This window comes from Rhamphochromis sp. 'chilingali' (genome assembly GCF_963969265.1).
Source record: "Rhamphochromis sp. 'chilingali' genome assembly, chromosome: 16".
Classification (NCBI taxonomy): domain Eukaryota; kingdom Metazoa; phylum Chordata; class Actinopteri; order Cichliformes; family Cichlidae; genus Rhamphochromis; species Rhamphochromis sp. 'chilingali'.
Genome location: NC_137943.1, coordinates 23,687,262 through 23,706,203, shown reverse-complemented (window position 1 = coordinate 23,706,203; position 18,942 = coordinate 23,687,262). Strand labels below are relative to the sequence as shown.

The 18,942-nt window shown below is 40.3% G+C and overlaps 1 protein-coding gene across 1 annotated transcript in view; it reads left to right on the top strand.

The window, feature by feature from the left end:
* Positions 1 to 5,614: 5,614 nt before the first annotated feature.
* Positions 5,615 to 18,942, top strand: part of LOC308412566 (RNA-binding Raly-like protein) — a 54,212-nt gene continuing 40,884 nt past the window's right edge. The window contains exon 1 of the mRNA XM_080907025.1: positions 5,615 to 5,731. The gene's annotated coding sequence lies outside the window, so the exon portion shown is untranslated. The remainder of the gene's footprint in view (positions 5,732 to 18,942) is intronic.

The following is an 18,942-nucleotide window of genomic DNA, read 5'->3' as shown; positions in this document are numbered from 1 at the left end:
ACAATCACAGTTATTTTGAGTAGCTGGTCTTTGACTCTTATCATTCATTATTGTAAATGATGAGTTGTAGCCAATATGCAATCTGTCACATCTGATGTGCATGATCAGCCACAACATTAAAACCTGCTTCCTAACATTGTGTAGGTCCTTGTCTAAGCATGAATCTCTGCGTGTCTCCCGCTCTAGGACACTTGCAGCGGACCCTTTAGTCCTTTGTACTGTACAGTAGGACCTCCTTGTGGGTTTGTTTTGGCAGCTCAGATTGGGATCTGGGGAGGTTTTAATCTCAGCCGTGCTGTTAAGGGCAGTTTTTGGGACAAAGCTGTGGCCATTACTCTGCTGAGAGAGGCTGCTGCCTTCAGATCACAGGGATAGGTGTTTAGGGGCATGTCACAAGTTAAAGTAACATCCACATCAATAGCAGGACCTGAGGTCTTCCTTCAGAACGCTGCATTTTAATGAGAAGATCGGTTTTACTTACTTCACCAGTCGGCGGTTTTCATCTTGTGGCTGATCTGTGTGTACCTGTGTAAAAGATTCCTGCCCCGAAGGTTTCACAGTGACCTTCACAAGTTGTGTAGCGTTAATACGTGAGCATTTCTGGCCCTCGTCTACAACGGGGATCGTGTCTCATGCAATATAATTATTTTCACACAACATCCCATGCTGCACTAAAAACACCACTGACTTACTGGTTGCTATGGGAATAAAAAGGAGGAAAAAAACCTCATGTTGTGGCCACCATTATCCGGCATTTCAGGGTTGTGTTCAGAGGAGCCAAGAGCATGGCACACAGGAGGCAGCTGGTAAAAGCAAAAGAAGAAAAAGAAAAAATAGCAAGCGTTGCTTACAAAAAGAAGGTTAACTGTTCCAAAACAACGAAGCATGAAAACACAACACGGGAGCAGGCCGAGGCTGAATCCAAAGCACAGGCAGAGTTCAGAGAAACAAGCAAGAACTAAGAGCTGAAATCTGAATCCGTAAATACACGGTGATGCTCTGGTTTCTGCTGAGGCAACAAGAGGTAGGAGGGTGGGAATGTGCTGCATAAACTGAAGAGGGCTGATGAGCGGTGTGAAAACAGGTGAGAAGAGGGTCAGGAAACATCAGGTAATGCAGCAGGGCAGGTGGGACTGAAGAGGCAAGTGAGTGACTGAGTCAATGACTGCACAAATTAGGCCTCCAGCTACACAATATATTTGTTCCCGACATCTAAAGCAACCCACCTAAGCACCACTGAAAAGCTGCACAGTGCAGGAGTGGCTCCACTTCAAGAGAGTGAAAAAAAATCAGAGGGCAGGTAGGGTGCAGGAACCACAAATGTTACAGCTGACTTTTGACCACAAAATTTAAACTGCTTGGCAATTTAACATTGCACGCTGTGCAATGTTAAATACATTTTGTCGGTTGTCAAAGTGTTTAAGATTAAAAACAACTATAAAACTACAAATAACCTATAGCAACTGTCTGGGGGAGGACAGTCTCAAATATCAGTGATAAAACCTGCTATGAACGAAACCTTACTCAGAACCCCATTTAAAAGCAAAATCTATGGAGGAAGCGATACCAGCATATGCAAATAAACTACGACATATATTTTAACACATGAACTGACGGTTGTTTAAAAAGAATCCGTCTCTTGGATAAACTGTGAAAAAATGTGTCAGCATCATAATAGAAACTGAATGAAATCACAAAAGTAGCATCAGTTATGTTTTTGTATACAAATATTAAGTCTCTGTAAAAACATTATCTCCTGATGCATAGTTACATTCACTGGCCACTTTGTTAGGTACATCTGATCAAACTTCAGTGGAAATATCTAATTAGCCAATCACAGCAGCAGCCTGCTGAATATCGAGCTGAGCATCAGATTGGTGTGGTTGTCAGTGTCAGGGGCTCAGGAAGTTGCAGAAACTGCTGATCAGCTGGGATTTTCCTGCACAACTATCTCCAGGCTTTACAGAGAACTGTTTGAAAAAAGAGAAAATATCTCTGTGTGAAAATGCCTTAGAGGTTAGAGGTCAGAGGAGAATGGCCAGTGCCAAAAGAGCATCTCTGAATGCGCATCCGGTACAGCAGCAAGAAGACCACACCAGGTGTCACTCCTGTCAGCTACAAACAGGAAACTGAGACTACAGTTAACACAGGGTCACTAAAACTAGACAACAAAAAAACAAAAAAACAAAAAACAGTCTCACTGGCTTAGTGAGTTCTTATTTCTGCTTCAGCTTTCACATTGCCAGAATTTGATGTAGACAGCACGAGAGCATGGATCCATCTTGCACTGTGGTTCAGGCTGCTGTTGGTGATGCAGTGTTGTAGGCCCCTTGAGAATTGTTTAAACAGCACACCTGACTATTGTTGCTGACCATGCTGAACATGAAAATGAGTTCACTATGAGTGTATGGCCTTCACAATCACCAGAACTCAGTCCAACAGAGCACCTTTGGTGATGTGGTGAAACAGGGAGATTCACATCATGGATGTGCAGCTGTCAAATCATCTGCACCCGCGTGATGTTGTCATGTCAATATGTGCCAAAATTTCTGCGTAATGTTTCCAGAAACTTGTTGAATCTATTCTACGAATCATTAAGGCTGTTCTGAAGACAAAAAACTGGTTCCAATCCAGGGCTATTAAGGTGTACCTAACAAAGTGGCTTCTGGCGTTATAGGCATTTGTTTATTTTGTGTTGCAAAAATGAATTTCTTCTTATTGGCACTAACGTTTTTTTAAGCTTTACAAATATCAAGTGAAGCTCAAAGAGATTAAAGTTTGTTATCTGTATCAGTCACAAAACACACTTTACACAAGTTTTCCTAAATCACACTGTATCAAATCAAAGAAGCACAAAGAACATGTCTGATAAATGCCGGTCCCGAGGTATTTGTCAAAGTCTATTAGGTTATTTGTCTTTGTAAAAAGAAAACAAAGGTGCATGGAAGCAGGCTGCCCCTGCGTCTATCTGCCTGTGTCTATCAGGGCCTTGAGAAGTCATTGATCCATGCAGACCCTTTGCTCATATGCCCGGCAGATGCTGCAGTAACAACAAAGACTTCTGTTCCTCCCTGACAGCACGACCACTCGTGTTTCCGTCAAGAATGGGTAGAAACCCTGGAGCCGTCAACCTTGCACAGCAGGATCAAATAAAACACGATGATAAGCTGGGGTGAAGTTTTCCAGACCTAAGAAATGCTGCACCTTTCATGTCCTCGAGTCGTATTAACATCCTGCAGAAAGCTCAGTAAATACTGCTTCTTACCTGTGGCCAACTGGCAAAGTGGACATTAACTGAGCTTTAAACTCTGTTATTGAGCCGCTGCCATTGACATCTTCATTGATCACCAGTATTCTCATAAGGCCCAGTAGAAACTCAGCTGATTAATCATTTAAGCGGATTTTAATGAGAGCACAAAGAGGCTTGAATTGGAAATTGATGATATATGAAAATCTTAGAGGGTGATACTGCCCTCAGCAATGATGGTTAATTGGCAAAAGGACTGAATTTATGTAAATAACATAATGAGCTACAAGGAGCGGTGTAATGAAAAATGTTGATGGATGTCAGTGACACAAGTAATTCTCTCTTATGTTGAACATTTGACAGCGGCATAAAGGAGCTTCAATTTATCATACATGCGACAAGATTGCTATTTTTCCCCAGTTTTGAACATCATGTATGTCACTTGTGAAACTGCTGAGATCACCACTGTGAGACCGTGATGGCTAAAACGAGGAAGACAGTTCATCAGGTGATCGAACAGGATTTAAGCTCAACAGATATTGTTTAAGGACTGTTTTTGCATTACTTCAAGATAAACGTAGCCTCAGAAAATAATGTCCTGTCAAAGTCTTTGGTGGGTTACATTATACAGTGTACTTTGGTGGTGCTGCAGAGCTCATGCAATGGCAATATAAACAGGGGTCACTTCCAGCTCATCACTTTTCTACATGCATTTTTAATGTTTTGTAGATCATTTTAACCTGAACCATGCTTTTCCTTAAGGTACAAAAGCAGTTTTTAGTGAGTAAACCTAATCAACAAGTGACAATGAAAGCAAAAAGTGAGTGCAAACTATGGTCTCCTGGCCATTCCCACCCCCACCAGCCTTCTTGTCTGGATACTGTAGGTCTGTTAAACCTGATCATTATTTCTCGGATATTGTTACCTTGTGCAGGGTGGCATTATACAGTGCAACAACCTGGGATGAGAATATGTTATGGAACATTTACATAACCTCACAATACTTTTGAGTTATTTCTCCTGCTACATATTCACTAGAGACTGAACCGCAGCAGCAGGAGAAGTCCGAACAATAACCACTTATCCAGGCGCAGTTCAACAATCACAGCAGGAAGAACAGCTGCAACTGTGCTCACAACCTGCAGCTGGATGCTGTTGGACATCTACAGTTTAATATGAGTAATGAGCATTAAATGCATCATGTAAAATGTCACATCATTTCTCCTCTTCAAGTTATCTGCAGCCTTTCTTTTACTGGACTGGATCACAACGACTATTCATGTGGATTAAAATTCATGTAAACCATATTACGACTAAATTATTGTGACATAAAGGCAAAAGCATTGCAAAAAAATCTACATTTTATGGTGAGTTAAGAAAAAAATGTCCTCTGTGGTCTTTAGGGAGCGCCATAGAAAAGGGTTCAGCTTATTTTGGAGATTTGGGGTGTGGTCGTTTTAACTCAGAGTGAAGGTTCTTGCCCCATCTCTCCTAATTTTAGTGATGCAGTCCTAATTTTTGTCTGGGTACTGTTATATAATGGATATAAATGATGACCTAGAAGCTGGAGTTATACTAGCAGTATGCTTAGGAGAAACTTTTTTAGACAAACATCTCAGTAATTCCCAGAAGTTAAAAATTTAAAGACCCCAAAGACGCTCAGATGTCTTATAGGTAAGTTCATGCGGCAGATGTGCTTTCCTATAGCAGCTCCTGCAGGGCTTTAACATTTCTGTAGAGAAGCCTGTTTTTGTTTTTTTTACTGTCCATCCACCCAAAACTGTGTAACTAGAAATTTTGAGATAACTCAAAACTTTGACTTAGCACTGCTTGACATTTTTATTTATTTATTTCACTGGCAGCAACAAGCTTCCATACATCTCTGCTTTTCTGGGTCAACTCGGATTTAATAAAAAGTTCTCAGACCAATCAGAGGATGAGCTATCGGGCCTTTTAAGTCAGTGTTCCTCCAGCAAATCAAATCAATCTCCACATTATACAGCAGAGAGGTTACAAGATGTTTGCAGACTGTGAATTCAAACTGAGCTTGAAAACTGTCTCTAAACTGTATTATTAAAATAATCACATTGCATGTGTTTTTTTTTCATGTAATGAACATAATAAATAATTGGGAAATAGATGTTATGTTACCACATGGACCCTCCTGGGACTCCCGCAGTGACCCTCAAAGAGGTGCCGGTCTCTATTTTGAGAAACTGGAAAAGCTCTACGTGGAAAAATCAGTGACATTATCAGAGAGAAAGAGAAAGAGAAAAGCAGAAAAAGACAGCAGCGAATACAAGAAGAAAGCTCGGACTGATTCAAAAACTCTGACCAATCCGAAGTCACATGACTCAACCACCAGCAGCGAACGGAGAGCACAAAAGAGACGCAGAGCCTCGGTGTACACAAGCCTGCACACCGCCAATCCGACACGGCTATACGCCCAATTTCTTTTTAATTGAAACCTTTTACTCCCGCTCGGTGAGTACATTTCCCACTGCCATTTTCTTAAGCATATTTTTGTCCTCTTTTTCTTCCTTCCTGTTCTTGGTGTTTCGACACGGGGAAAATGTTTTCTCGTTTTCTGCATGCAATGATTTAAATCTTGGATGCAGAGTGTTTGTGCTCCGGTGACATCCACTGAGAAATAGCCCTACGTGCTTGCGGACGCTCTTGATATTTTTCCCCCCTCTTCTCTGTCTTCCTCTCCTCTTCCCGAAGCAGCTTTTTCACGAGCTCACTTGTTCCGATCTCGACCTTTTGCTTATTTTCTGGCTTTTTCCTCCTTTATCATGGCTTATTTTGGTGTGGTTTTGGTGCTTTTCTCGGGTCTTACAGTGTTTCTCTGGTGTTCGAGGCTGTACGTCTCCTCGGGCGCAAAAATAACAGTTTTGATTTTCATCTTTGAGGATTTTGCTTTTCCAATAGGTGAGAAATTTAACTTCGCTGGAGTTTGTTTTGGTGCTGTCTTTGTACTTCTTTCTGCAGCCTAGATGAGAGAAGTCTGAACTTCCCTTTCCTCTTTTTTTGTCTTTTTAAGTAAATGTCTCGAACAAACCTGGATTTGTTTTAAATAATGAACTAATTTGAGCTCTTTTAATGAAGAAAAAAGAGAAGAAACATAAATCAGTCACCATGCTACAGTTAGAAAGATCTCCACTGTAAATGTGTAATTTGTTTCTATAGAGAGCGACTGGAAAAGGTGAAGGCATTCAGCTCTTTTGCTCTTCACATTTGCCTTCCAGTGACAGCATTGTGCAAAATTCAAACAACTTTATGAATGCAAATCGCTGATATGCAAAAGGAAACAGATTCCTGCCAGCTGAACCAGACACAGCTGTGCTTCTCTGCCCTGTTTGTCTTGCTACACACATAAGCCTTGATGCATGTGGGATTGATAACTGGTTGACACAGTCAGGCTTTACGCAGAGAAGCTGGGAAACTTAAACTCACTAAATGAGTCAATGAAGAGGGGAAAGGAGTTGGCTGGAAATTCTGTGACAGCTCATTATGCAAATCAGGCTTGATAGATTTGATTAATAGTTTGACCTTGCTGTATCAGCCAGATCTCACCCACAAACCTGCAGGCAACAAATCCAAAAAGAACACTAAATCCCAGACAATCCATATTACGTTCCCCTTTTAAATGGCTGCTGGAATCCTTGACCAAAGTTTTGTTTTTGTGCTCCACTGAGGGAAACTTTCAGAGCTCTAGACAAAAACCTTTCAATCAGCCTCAAAAGATGTGTGTGGAGACGTTTGACAGCGTTTCCAGCCTTCAGACTTCGCAGGTCAGGGAACAGGTGGGGGAAGCCGAGCATGAAATGTGCTGCTACGCAAACAATACTTATCTCTCACAAGGAATGAGGGTGGGAGGCTGACTCTGGAATAGCCAGCCGATACACGCATGCACTGAATCGCTATGAGCTCAGAGAGGGGATGGAAGGAATAAAGTTTAGCCAGGCATTTCTGGACCGGTCAGCAACCTGCCCGTATCCAGCGGAGGCCCGGCTTTACGTTTGTGCCCCCGTGGGCTGAGATGATCATTGACCCTTAGCAGGTGTACGATGCGGGCTGCCTTGAAGCCACGCACCACAGAGCCCATCTTCAGCGAGCTACGGATGAAAAACATTTTAGAGCGGCTGCAGCTTTCAAACTATAGGTCAAAGAACAGATTAGGAGAGCTGTCTCTCTCTGTCTCTTTTTATATCCCCTGCATGTGAGAGATAACCAAAGAGAAAAGCATACGGGCAAAGGCAGAAACAGAAAGAAAGATGATGGGATGCTCATGTGGAGGAGTGGGCTTTATGAGTACATACGTGTGATATCTACTTCAGTTCTGTGTTACATTATGCATGTGGTAATACCCACTGCTCCTTATTAAGGCTGCTGCTCTCGGATGCTATTTCTATGCCTGCATTTGTCATATTCAACACATTTCTCTGGGCAGAGTGTGTGTTTGGATAGCAGCAGCTTGACTGAACGACAGCCAGTGTGTACGTATGCATGCACCTGATGCTCACTTTTGTTGTGAGACGTGCCATTCGCCTTGCAGCGTCAGTATCTCGGCATCACGGCCAGTTACTTCTATTCCCTGTGCACAGAGATAGTAGTTGATTTCAGCACCATGGACAGCTCCCAACACTTTATTCCTTTGGCAGCTGGAGCGAGATGATTCTTGCCTGGAAGTCTGGAGCGTCTCTACTCACTAACCCCTGCCCTCTCCACCGCAGACGTCTTATTCTCAGCTATTTCAAGCTCTGCACCTCACATTCAAAAGCCGAAGAAAGGATAATTATCATTTTGTGTTTTATCAACAGAACAGGGAAAGTAGTTTAAATTAAACATTTGAGCATTTCTTGAACCGTTTCAATATAGGAATCTAAAGTATAAGTTTAATTTAATACTTTATATGAAACAGAATTAATTAGTTTCTGGATTCACATGTTGGGGAATTAAATCTTGTTTTATGACCCACGCCATCTTTGTTTTCTGTTCCCAGAAGTGACTATATTTAGAGGAGAGAATTGAGTGCAAAGTTAACACCTGGAATCCTCACCCATAAACTGCACAGGTGCATCACGCAGACACAGAAACATGCTAATTAGTAACAGATTGATAAAATAATTTCTCCCAAACCAGAGAGCAAAACTGTTAGACAGCACATATTTCACAGTCAGCCTTATTATTTATCACATAACTCCAGTGATGTGCTCCTGAAGGAACTGACACCACAAATTGAGGCCTTAGCAGATCGCCTGCAGCTGCCTGTGTCGGTGCTCCTCTCAATCAAATCAACTGCGCCCCTAAATTTAATTGTTAACAAATTCAAGGGTGATCATTGTTCTGTTGTTATAAAAGAGAATATCAGCTTTCAACACTAAAACCATTTCCAGCACCAGGGTGTAAACATGCTTTTTAGTGCTTAGAGTTGGACATTTTGACTGACTGTACACAGGATAAACAGACAGATGTCAACAGCTGGTTTTCAAATATGCATTTTGGAGCTTTGACGTTAGCCCTTGCTGGCATGTTTGCCAGATTGGATGAAAGGGTGGAGTGCTAAGCTATCAGCTAATGTCAGATTGTTTTGTTAGGTGTTAGCAAGCTGTATTCATAAATTACATCCCTGCATTGCGCAGACACTCACATCTAATCATTAGTGCAAAGTAACATTAAAATACTAAGATTACATTTACCAAAACTGAAGCACAAACTTTTTGAATCGATTGAAGCTGTAATGTTTGTCATCTGTCCATGAAAATGCTCCTAAAGGCACCAACAGCACAGCCAGAGTGCAGTGGTCCAGTTAAGTGACTAAAAGAGCCTTTTATTCTAGTGTTCAGATGGATAAGTTATAAAAAATTAAATCCCTTTCAGGCATTTTTGTGAAGGGTAAGACTATCCATAGAGATACTGGGCTGTAAATGTGCGTTTTAATGATGGAAATTTGGACATTTTAACATGAGTCTATATGGGTCGACTCACTTTTACAGCCAGGAATTGTCCACTAGAGAAAATGCACATTTTGGCTCATCCTTGTGGGCTTGATTCTTTTAATTCCCCCTCATACTGCATGTGATCTGTGGAAGTTTGTTTATGCCACTGATACAAAAATGTTTTGGTCAAAATTTCATGTTTGTATCGCAAAATTTTGACTTGCTCAGAAGTAACACAAAATTTAGAGATATTAAGCCAGAACCTTGACATTTAAGATTACATTATTTTCTTTTTTGTGTGTGTGTGTTTTCAAGGGACCACAGTGAGCTGTTTGTGTTGACAAAATATAAACAGCACTATAAAAGCACACACTGTGCCCTTTAAGTTACTCTAGAGCTTAACTGAGACTTCTTCAGCAAACATTAAACATCAGCTTCATTAAAGAAGCTCAAGTGTAGCCGGCCCAATTTTAAAAACCTAACGAGATAACTTATTTTAATGATTTCTGCTGTGTTTTATTCTTTAGTGTTTAGAATTTAATCTCTAATCTTATGCACTAAGAATAAACAGAAGTATAGCAGAGTAGATATTTCTGTTTTACCAGTATCAGGAACATTTATACTTTTTCCCAGAGCGTTTTCTGACCCAACCCCAACAGAAGTAACCCTATGACATTCACCACCATTTTTTACCAAAGAAGAAGAAGCAGAAAGCATTTTGTGAGTTGGACTTTGTTGGCGGAAATAAACTTCAGTACACTGAGATTTAACAGGTTTGCAGCCACACAGACAATAAAACAGAAAAAGAAGCTGCTATTTTGCTACGTGTGCAAGTATAAAACTATTTGCTGCCGTGGTATTGGTATCCTAAAATGACCACACGCTTTGAGCCATGCGGCTTTGTGCTTTCAAACAATGTATAATCGAGTCCAGTGCCATTCAAAATACAATGGTTTTCAGTTTTTACTCTGCATTTTGAAGATTGGTTCTTGGTAAGGAGTAAATATTATTGTTGCTCCAAAATGTTATTTGATGAAGATTAAAGAAGCTCTTTCACCTTAAAAACATTGAAATGTTTTCGTAGAATACACATTATACTATAGTAAATCTTTAAAACGGGAATATCCTTTAGTTTTTAAGGATAGAAATGCAGATACATTTTTTTTTGCTACTTTACACACAAAAATTACTCAAGAATTTAATAAACAGTCAAACTGGTAAAAAAAAAAAATGCATCAGATCGTGTTCTGAACACACCTCTGAGGAATCCACTTAGATAGGAACCTTAATCACAAATCCCATTAAAACCAACCACCGACTGATCCCACAACATGTATTGTCTGCATGCAAAGCCTAAAGATTATACCGCCGTGCCGAGTATTCCCAATCAGGGATACATCATCCAAGGGGCTATGCAGACTGTCGGTGTGAAAGCTGCACAGGACTCCATTTGTTGCTATTAATTTACAGCTGAAATGGGTATTTGACCAAAAGCAGATCAGCAGCATACCAGGCTCAAAGTTTGGGAAATTCCAAGCTTAGTAAATCTAAAAATACTAAAAGAAATTCAGCTGTTTTAAAATTGATTGTGTTTGATAGCAGCCACTTTAAAACCTTTAAAAAGACACACACTTTGAACATGACTCATAAATGACTCAAGCTGTTGCACGGTCTCCATCATTACTGTAAACCTAAAAAAATGTGGTTTATTTCAGGCACACTCACTGTCAGAAACTGATCTAAAGCACCCAGGTAATTTAGTAAATTAGTTATGAGTTCTACACTTTTGCCTAAAAAGCAAAGGATTCCAGGAGGAGACACAGAACCCTTGGAAGTTGCATCAGGAAGGCCACGCAACATAAAAATCTGCCAAATCAAATATGCAGAGCTTCCCGCTGGCGACCCCTTGTGAATGAGGAGCTGAAAGAAGCTGTTATGTAGTTGTATAAGTGAGACTGGTCTTTTCTGTAGTTAGATTTCAAAGCCACGGGTAAAAAACAAAACAAAACAAAGCTGGAATATGCTCTACCTGACACTCACTGGCCACTTTATCAAATACACCTGTTCAGGTGTTTGTTAATGATGGCTCTAATCAGGTCAGATGGGACCAGGCATTAAAAAAAAAGTATCAATATTTTGTGTAAAAACATGAAACATCGTGTAGCAACAGTTCAGGCTGCTTGTGGTGTCGTAACAGTGCAGAGGATAATTTCTTGGTACACTTTGGGCTCGTTAGTAGCAACTGAGCATAATTTAAACAGCACAGTCTACCTGAATATTGTCAGTGACCATGTCCATCCCTATATGACCAAAGTGTACCCATCTTCTAATGGTTGCTTCCTGTAAAAGAATACATAATGTGACAGGGCTCGCATCCTGTCAAACTGGTTTCTCAAACATGATGTTGAGTTCACCGTACTCACACGACCTCCAGAGTCACCAGATCTCAATCCAATAGAGCGTCTTTGTGCAGGGATGGGAGATTTGCATCATGGATGTGCAGCTGACACATCTGCAGCAGCTGTGTGACGCTATCATGTCCATATGTACCAAAATCTCAGAACAGTCTTTCCAGGTCTACGTAAAAAAATTGGCTGGTGGATGTTAATTAACATTCTTCCCCTTATTTTCATCTCCAACACAAAATAAGAACTGTAATATTTACAAATGTAGCATTTCCCACACGACTCTTGTTTGGGATTGGGATTTTTTTTTTTTTTTGGTCAACAAATATAGAAACCAGAAAGCGAAGGATCACGAAGAGAGAAAAACTGGCTCCTGCCCGAATGTTTTTGTTCTTTTTTAATTGAATCTTTCCTGCTTGCATCACAGTGGATGTGTATTTGCATTAAAATGAGCACTATTTAGTGTTTGTGACACAGCATGCATTCACCATGCCGTCACTCTGCTTACAAAATCTGTTGTGCACAATAAACTGAAAACATTGTCGGCACGTAACGTTTAGCAGCAGAAGAGAGCCTTTTTTTCATTTAAATTGCAAATTCTTCCTAAAATGAAATGATAATCAGCTCTTTGTCGTGCTGTTTTTCACATTCATGGAAAAGAACCTCCACATCATCCGCATCCCCCTCAGCCTCATGCATATTTCGACTCATTTGCTCCATTTCTGACTTTCACGTTTGACCTTTCACCCTGGGTGTCAACTCCTGCCCCAAATTATTACCTCAATATGCCTTTTAACCCCCAGTCTTCACCCTTCTGGTGTCATAAAGCGGAAACATATTTTGTTATCTGCTAATTACCCACAGCTCTAGTGACCCAGTTACTTTAGCCTGCTGGAGAGGAAGCTAAATTTGGCACTCACACAAGAGGAGAATTAAGGAAATGGAGAAATATGTCCGTGCCAAGAGATATGGGAAAGCATGGCATATGTTCGTATGCCCTCGAGCAGAGCTGTGTGTGGACTCCCCCTGCTGCAACAGCAGGTGGAGTCTTCCCCCCCCTGTCATTCATTCACATACACATATTAGTAATGCAGGAGAAATCCTCTGTTTTCATGAGAACAGGGTAGACTCCCAACAAGACGGAAAGTAAAATTTTAAGAATACTTTGAATGTAATGAATTGGTGCACAGCGATGCAGTAAAGCAAAAATGCCTGAAAACAATGTCCCTGTGGAATCAGTGAGACTATATGTAAGCAGCTTTTACCATCAAAATCACCCCAAAACAGAGTAGTGTGAAAGACACACACTGACCTCACAGATCACGTTTCTGGTATGTTATTAAATTGCACCGATTTCAGAGATAATCTGAACTTCTATTATTGTAAGATGCGAGATAAAATGTCTTCCAGAGATATGACTTCATCCCATCTCACTGTACAGGTCACATTGTGCTTTATCTCCCGGCTGTCGTCGCTATAGGTTGCTCAAATCAGATTATGGCACTGCTCATTTTAGGCACGTGACCGTGTGCCCTCAGTCTTCATGCTTCACAGAGACTCCATAAAGAGGCTGGTAAAGCTGATGGAAAATAGAGTGTATTCTCCTTTGAGAAACTCTGCATATTCGCATACTTGTGGACTCTCGCACAGTAAAGCATAGCCTTGCAGTTCAAAAGTCAATTCATCAAATATATGAAAAATATGTAAACGATAAAAGGCTGATGGGATAGTAATATAAAAGGATAGAGTCGCAGTAATAATTTATAAGCTAGCACTACCTACCAACCGCATGATGTATGCCTGCATTTTCCATCTTTGATATTCCGGTCCAAGGCCCAGTTCTAAGCTCCTTGAAAATGATTGGCATTGCAAATGTCTTTTTCCCTTCTTCCTTTTTTGAAGTTCGCTCATTCTCTCCTTCCATCTCACCTCCTTTTAAAACCCCCCTCTCTCTTTCTCTCTCCTTTTGTTGCCATTTCCCCTCTCCTTCTTCAATTCAAACTCAAGACAGGTATTATGCAGAAGGTAATGGGGTGTGAACTGAAGGGAAAAAATATAAGAATAGTGCCTGACAGTCATCCTTCCTTGTTAAGATCCACAGCAGAACTGAAATTCCTGCTACATAGTAAACAGGGCTCGAAACTGGAGGGCAGGTTTCTGGTTATATGTGTGCAGTAATGGGCTATTCTCTATTTCCTTTGCACTGTTAGCCAGTATTTACTGTACAAGTCCTGCAGGAGAAATTAGATTCCACCAGGCTCCTCTGGGCAGGGAGGAAAACGGCCCAGCAAGGACCTCTATTCATTAAGTCCTTAATTGCTAATTGGGGTCTTTGAATGATTCAGCAATAGCTGCTGCTGTTGGGGCATTAGCCGAGTAATTTATGGCTGAGAGGGAGCATGGAATAATGAACGAGGGTGAGACAGGGTTATTAAAAAAGGGCACTGGTGCCCACAGTGTTGTTATTACACAGTCACCTTATGTTAATGCTCAGAAGTCTGTGGTATGCTCTTTTTTTCTGTCTGATTTTCACCATTTGTCTGAGTTAAATTCATTATGTTCTGCAATTAAATTTAATTTAGCACTAATGCAATTTTTTTTTTTTTGATTAAGCATATTATTGTGCCTTTGTGGAATTTGTGCATTTAAAGTGATGACATCTCTTTCTTTGACTGTGACAGACAATGAAAAATTGCGGCGGTCCTATCAGCTGCAGTCATTATTCCTGCTCCAAAGTCTCCCAGTAACAATAAAAGCTGGTGGGTCACTGAGAGATTCTTAACAGCATTTTCCCCAGCATTTTGATAAATCTTCACACCTCATGCTGTGTATATTCTCACATAAGAGAGGACGGGGAAAAAACTCATACATGGAAGCAGCATAGTTTATAAATGTTTTTCTGTCCACATTTAGTTTCTCATTTGGCTGTGATTCAAAAGAATGGAGAAAACGGGCGTATCATAAAAACTGATTCCTTTGTAATGCGCATGTCTTTGAACAAAGGAGACATAAATTAGATTAATAAGCTTCAGGTATATTATTCTCACTCCCTACAGCCTCAGAGATATAGGTCTAGTAATCAGCTGTTGACCCCCTGGCAACCTCTGCTTGCTATGGAAAATGTATTCCCCAGCCTTACCACATTTCAAATGGTGCAACTTTGAAGGTGACATTCTCCATTTCTGGTTTTTCAGTTTCATTGCTGCTTGACGAGTAGAGTGTTTGCACACAAGTCGGTGGTTACCAATAGTTTTCAAGCCTCCATGAATGTGGGACTACCAATAAAGTTTATAGCAACCGATTGGGGAATACAAATTTTTCCGTTGGAACAACACATCTCTTACTGTGCTGTCAAGTTGTTTTCAGATAGTTTCATTTGCTGAGATTGAAAGTGGTTACTTCCTTTCATGTGCGGCGATTACATTGAAATTACAAACCAGATGTGATTAGTTTATTGCATTCAAACTAATCATTAATGCCCGTTTCCAGCATAACATTTAATAAATCATAATACTAGGTTTAGTCCTAATAAATAACATTCACTAATCTACATCACTCTACATGATGAGTAGTTAAAATAGTTTTTAATCATCATCCAATTGTTACTTTGATCTGTTGTGTTTTTCTATTATAAGTTACAGAGCGGCTCATTGCACCTTTATACTGAACTCACAAATACAACAGTGTTATCAGTTTATATTCAACAAAATATTTTTCTGTTTTTCTGAGTTGAATTCATTACAAGATTGTATTCAATGCACTCCTCATGCAATTTTAACAAGGTTTTTCAATTTTGAAAATTAAACCTGTTTTTGTCTGGAGATGTTTTGCTGCTGTAATTAAGCTTTTTTACTGGCCCATGACTGAGAGTGACAGCCACAGACCAAGTAACTGAGTGATTTCAGCAAAATTATTGAAACATTTTGTTAAATCCTCACATCTTCACAACAGAAACATGGAAAGTGCTACGCGTCTGCATGAAAAAAAACAAAGAAAGAATTAAAATACACGAATGCTTCATTCTTCATGTCTGTTAAATTCGGAACAACAGTCAAGAGAAAAACTCAATTAACCTGGTATCACCATAGTGTTTATTGTTCTTATTACACATTAAACATTCAGGGTATATAGTGTTAATATAAGGCAGGGATGTCAAACATAAGGCCTGGGGGCCAGAACCTGCCTGGAAAAGATTTCTGTTTTTTCACGATTGACAATCATTTTTTTATTTATTTTACAGCAGTAAATTCAAAGTTTTTCACACTGAGAGGAGAGTTCAGTGGCCCATGATGTTAAATACCCCTGTTTGACACCTCCGGTCCCCTGATAAAAGGTTAAGAGGTGGTTGAAGAACTTCTATTCTCCAGACATGCTACTCTTGCTGTTTAGCCTCTTGGCTAAGCTAACCTCCAGCTTCATCTTTATCAAACATACGCTCAGGTGGAATCTATCTTAAACACCTTAAACCTACCTGTTGTTTATGGCTGATTAACATTTGTTTGATCTATTTTAATCTACATGATGATCCTCATGGTTTGCGTTACACATGTTAAACAGTAGAAAGAGAAGAAATAATCCATAGCTGCATTGGTGCCCAGTTTGTAAATTTAGATTGTATGAAAGCGTAATTAGGTTTCAGTACACAGTATTTCCCTTGTAATGTGTTTGGCTGTCCATCAAAGAAATGAGGCAAAAAGGTGAAAAGGTGTCTTATTATAAACCAATATTTTGTTCACTTGAGCAGCCACGTTTTTCCAGAAAGGCACTACAAGCAAGAGACATGAGACACAGCTGAAAAACACCTGCCTCCTGATAAAGCAGAACCGACGTGTGTCGATGGCTCTGTTCAGACAGACTATGAAGACGTCTGCAAATTAAACTTTCCTCTGTTGACGAGAGTCGAGGTTAGTCGCTTTTGGTTGTGCGCTGTCAACTTGCTAAAGATAAAATGTTGCAGTGCAGCATTCAAACAGTGGGGAGTGAGTGTGGCCTGAATGCATCTTTCACATCCCATATGTATTTGTCATATTGGATGAGAAGTTTTCATCTTTCTTCCTCAGACAGGAGCATGAGTCAGTGAGGAGAGATCAGGGAGAGAGGAAGTGCTAAAATGATTACTTTCACCAGTTCCTCGCTTCTTTATCTCAGGAGAATTCAGGCTCTGAAGCCCCTGACAGTCAGTGTGAAAGGACCAAAGAGGATCCATGAAATACTTACACTTGGAACCTCTGCAACACGGGAGGATGCTGTAGAAGCCCTGAACAAAAAAAGGAAAGGAAAACATCACTGTCAGACACTCACTTCTGTGTTATAAGAAAGACTTTTAAGAGACAAAACAAAGTCTGTGTGTGGAAAAACATGCCAGTGATGAGTTTGGATGTATTCACAGCTCCGGTGATGCACGAAGATGTAATTTTGCATTAATTTCAGGAGCGTTAAGCATGCCAAGATGAATCCAGCACCATCTCTCTCCTCCTGTCTTGCCTATCAGACTGCTTTGAATTCGATGTGAGCGTGTTTCCTGGCCTGGGACGTTTCCACCAAGCATTTGCCAGCAGTTATGCCACATGCTTCTTCTTAAAAGGCTTTGAGGATCTTAGAGCCTCATGAATATTGTAAATGGCCTTTGAAGTCTCTTTCTTTCCATTTTGAAAACCAGAGGAATAATGTTACTCCTTTTTCCTGTGATCACTTTCATTAAAAACATGTAATTGAGGATAACTGAGTGATGCTCTACGTGAAAAATGTGGCGACTGAAAGCTTCTGCTTAGACTGACTGTGGTTGTATTTTTGTACCAGATGCAGCCTGCGGTTATTTAAAGCGTCGCTTGAGCGGTTGCTCAGTGACCATCTGATGCTGTCAGCTGCTAATAGAAGTTTGACAAGTTTGCAGACATTGTAAGAAACTTCAAGCCATTAGTCGAGGTAATGTCTTGTGTCTACAAGCAACTTTGCACCAGGCTTTAAATTCAGAAACAGACATACAAACACTTAAGAAGCAATTTGCTGTTTTCAACCGTTTCTGGTCCATATAGCTGTTTTTGCTCGATGCCGTTCCCTCAGGCTTTGAAGAACCTACTGATGCTGGGCAGGCATTTGTCTTCGTGCTCATTACCTTACTTAGATGCTAACGTTTGAGCAGCTGTGGCTCAAGCTATAGAGGGAATGTCCCCTAGTCACAGAGATGGCAGTTTGAGAACAACATATATTCAACCCAAAGTTACTCTCGATGTCCGGTGAGCTTCTAATATTCAGGTAGGAAAGCTTAGCCACTTGCTATGCAATTATCTAATGAAAGTTTGGACATCTATGGTTTGGATGGTGCGGTGGTTAGGTGGTTACAGTTGCCAAAAGGTTCCTGGTTTGAACCTGCCTACAGGCTTTTATGTGTGAAGTTGGTGTTTTGTTCTTTCTGGGTACTCCAGCTCCCTCTTACAGTCCAAAGACATCCATGTTAGCTTAACTGGTCATTCTAAATTGGCCATAGCTCTACCCTGGGTACCCCACCTTCTACCCAGTGGAGGTTTCAGGTTCCCTACGATTCTGAATTGGATAAGTGGCTAAGAAAATGGATGGATGGCATAAAGTGTGGATCATTTGGGTTCTAATGTATATTTTAACAGTTCAGTGTATATTGGAACAGTTGGATTTTAGCAATAATGAACACATATACTGACTCCTCAAACTGCATGAAAATAAAATAATAAAATAATAAGGTACCCTCTAAAATATGTCATTAACTCTGAAACAATACAACCATGCATGCTGTAAAGTCTGTTAATTATAATTTCAAGGCTGTACTTCCAGTAGTTTACTGGAATATTTTCTGGACCAAAGCCACATTCCCACCTCCAAAGCTAAAATTCTTTTTAAAGAATAAATCCTCACTGCAGTTTTTTTTCTTTTTAAGAATGAGCGATGGTGCAGATGTAAGACTCTTTTGTCTCATATTAATACATGTGATTAATCTTGTGATCACTGAAAACTCATTCTCTGTTTTAAGACAGAATATGTATAATTGTTCAGTTTTTGCCTTAACTGACCGACGTCATTACGAGTAGGCTATTCATGCCTTTGCGTACCGTCTGCCTCCTGGAATCCTTATATTGAAGCTATGATTATTTTTCTCCCACTGATAAGTGAAAAAACTGTGGGAAAGAAGTATCTGGAAACCCAGGAGGGATTGACAGTACTGAACAGGCCAAACACAATAGTTGTAGGCTGCATCGACATGATGTGTAGCTCGATTTTCCAGGGAGCTGCTTGTCAATTATGGCATCTGTTATGGCGTAGGTTACATCGTAGGGTTAATGCTGAGTGTCCATTAATTAAATGTAAGAAACAGCAG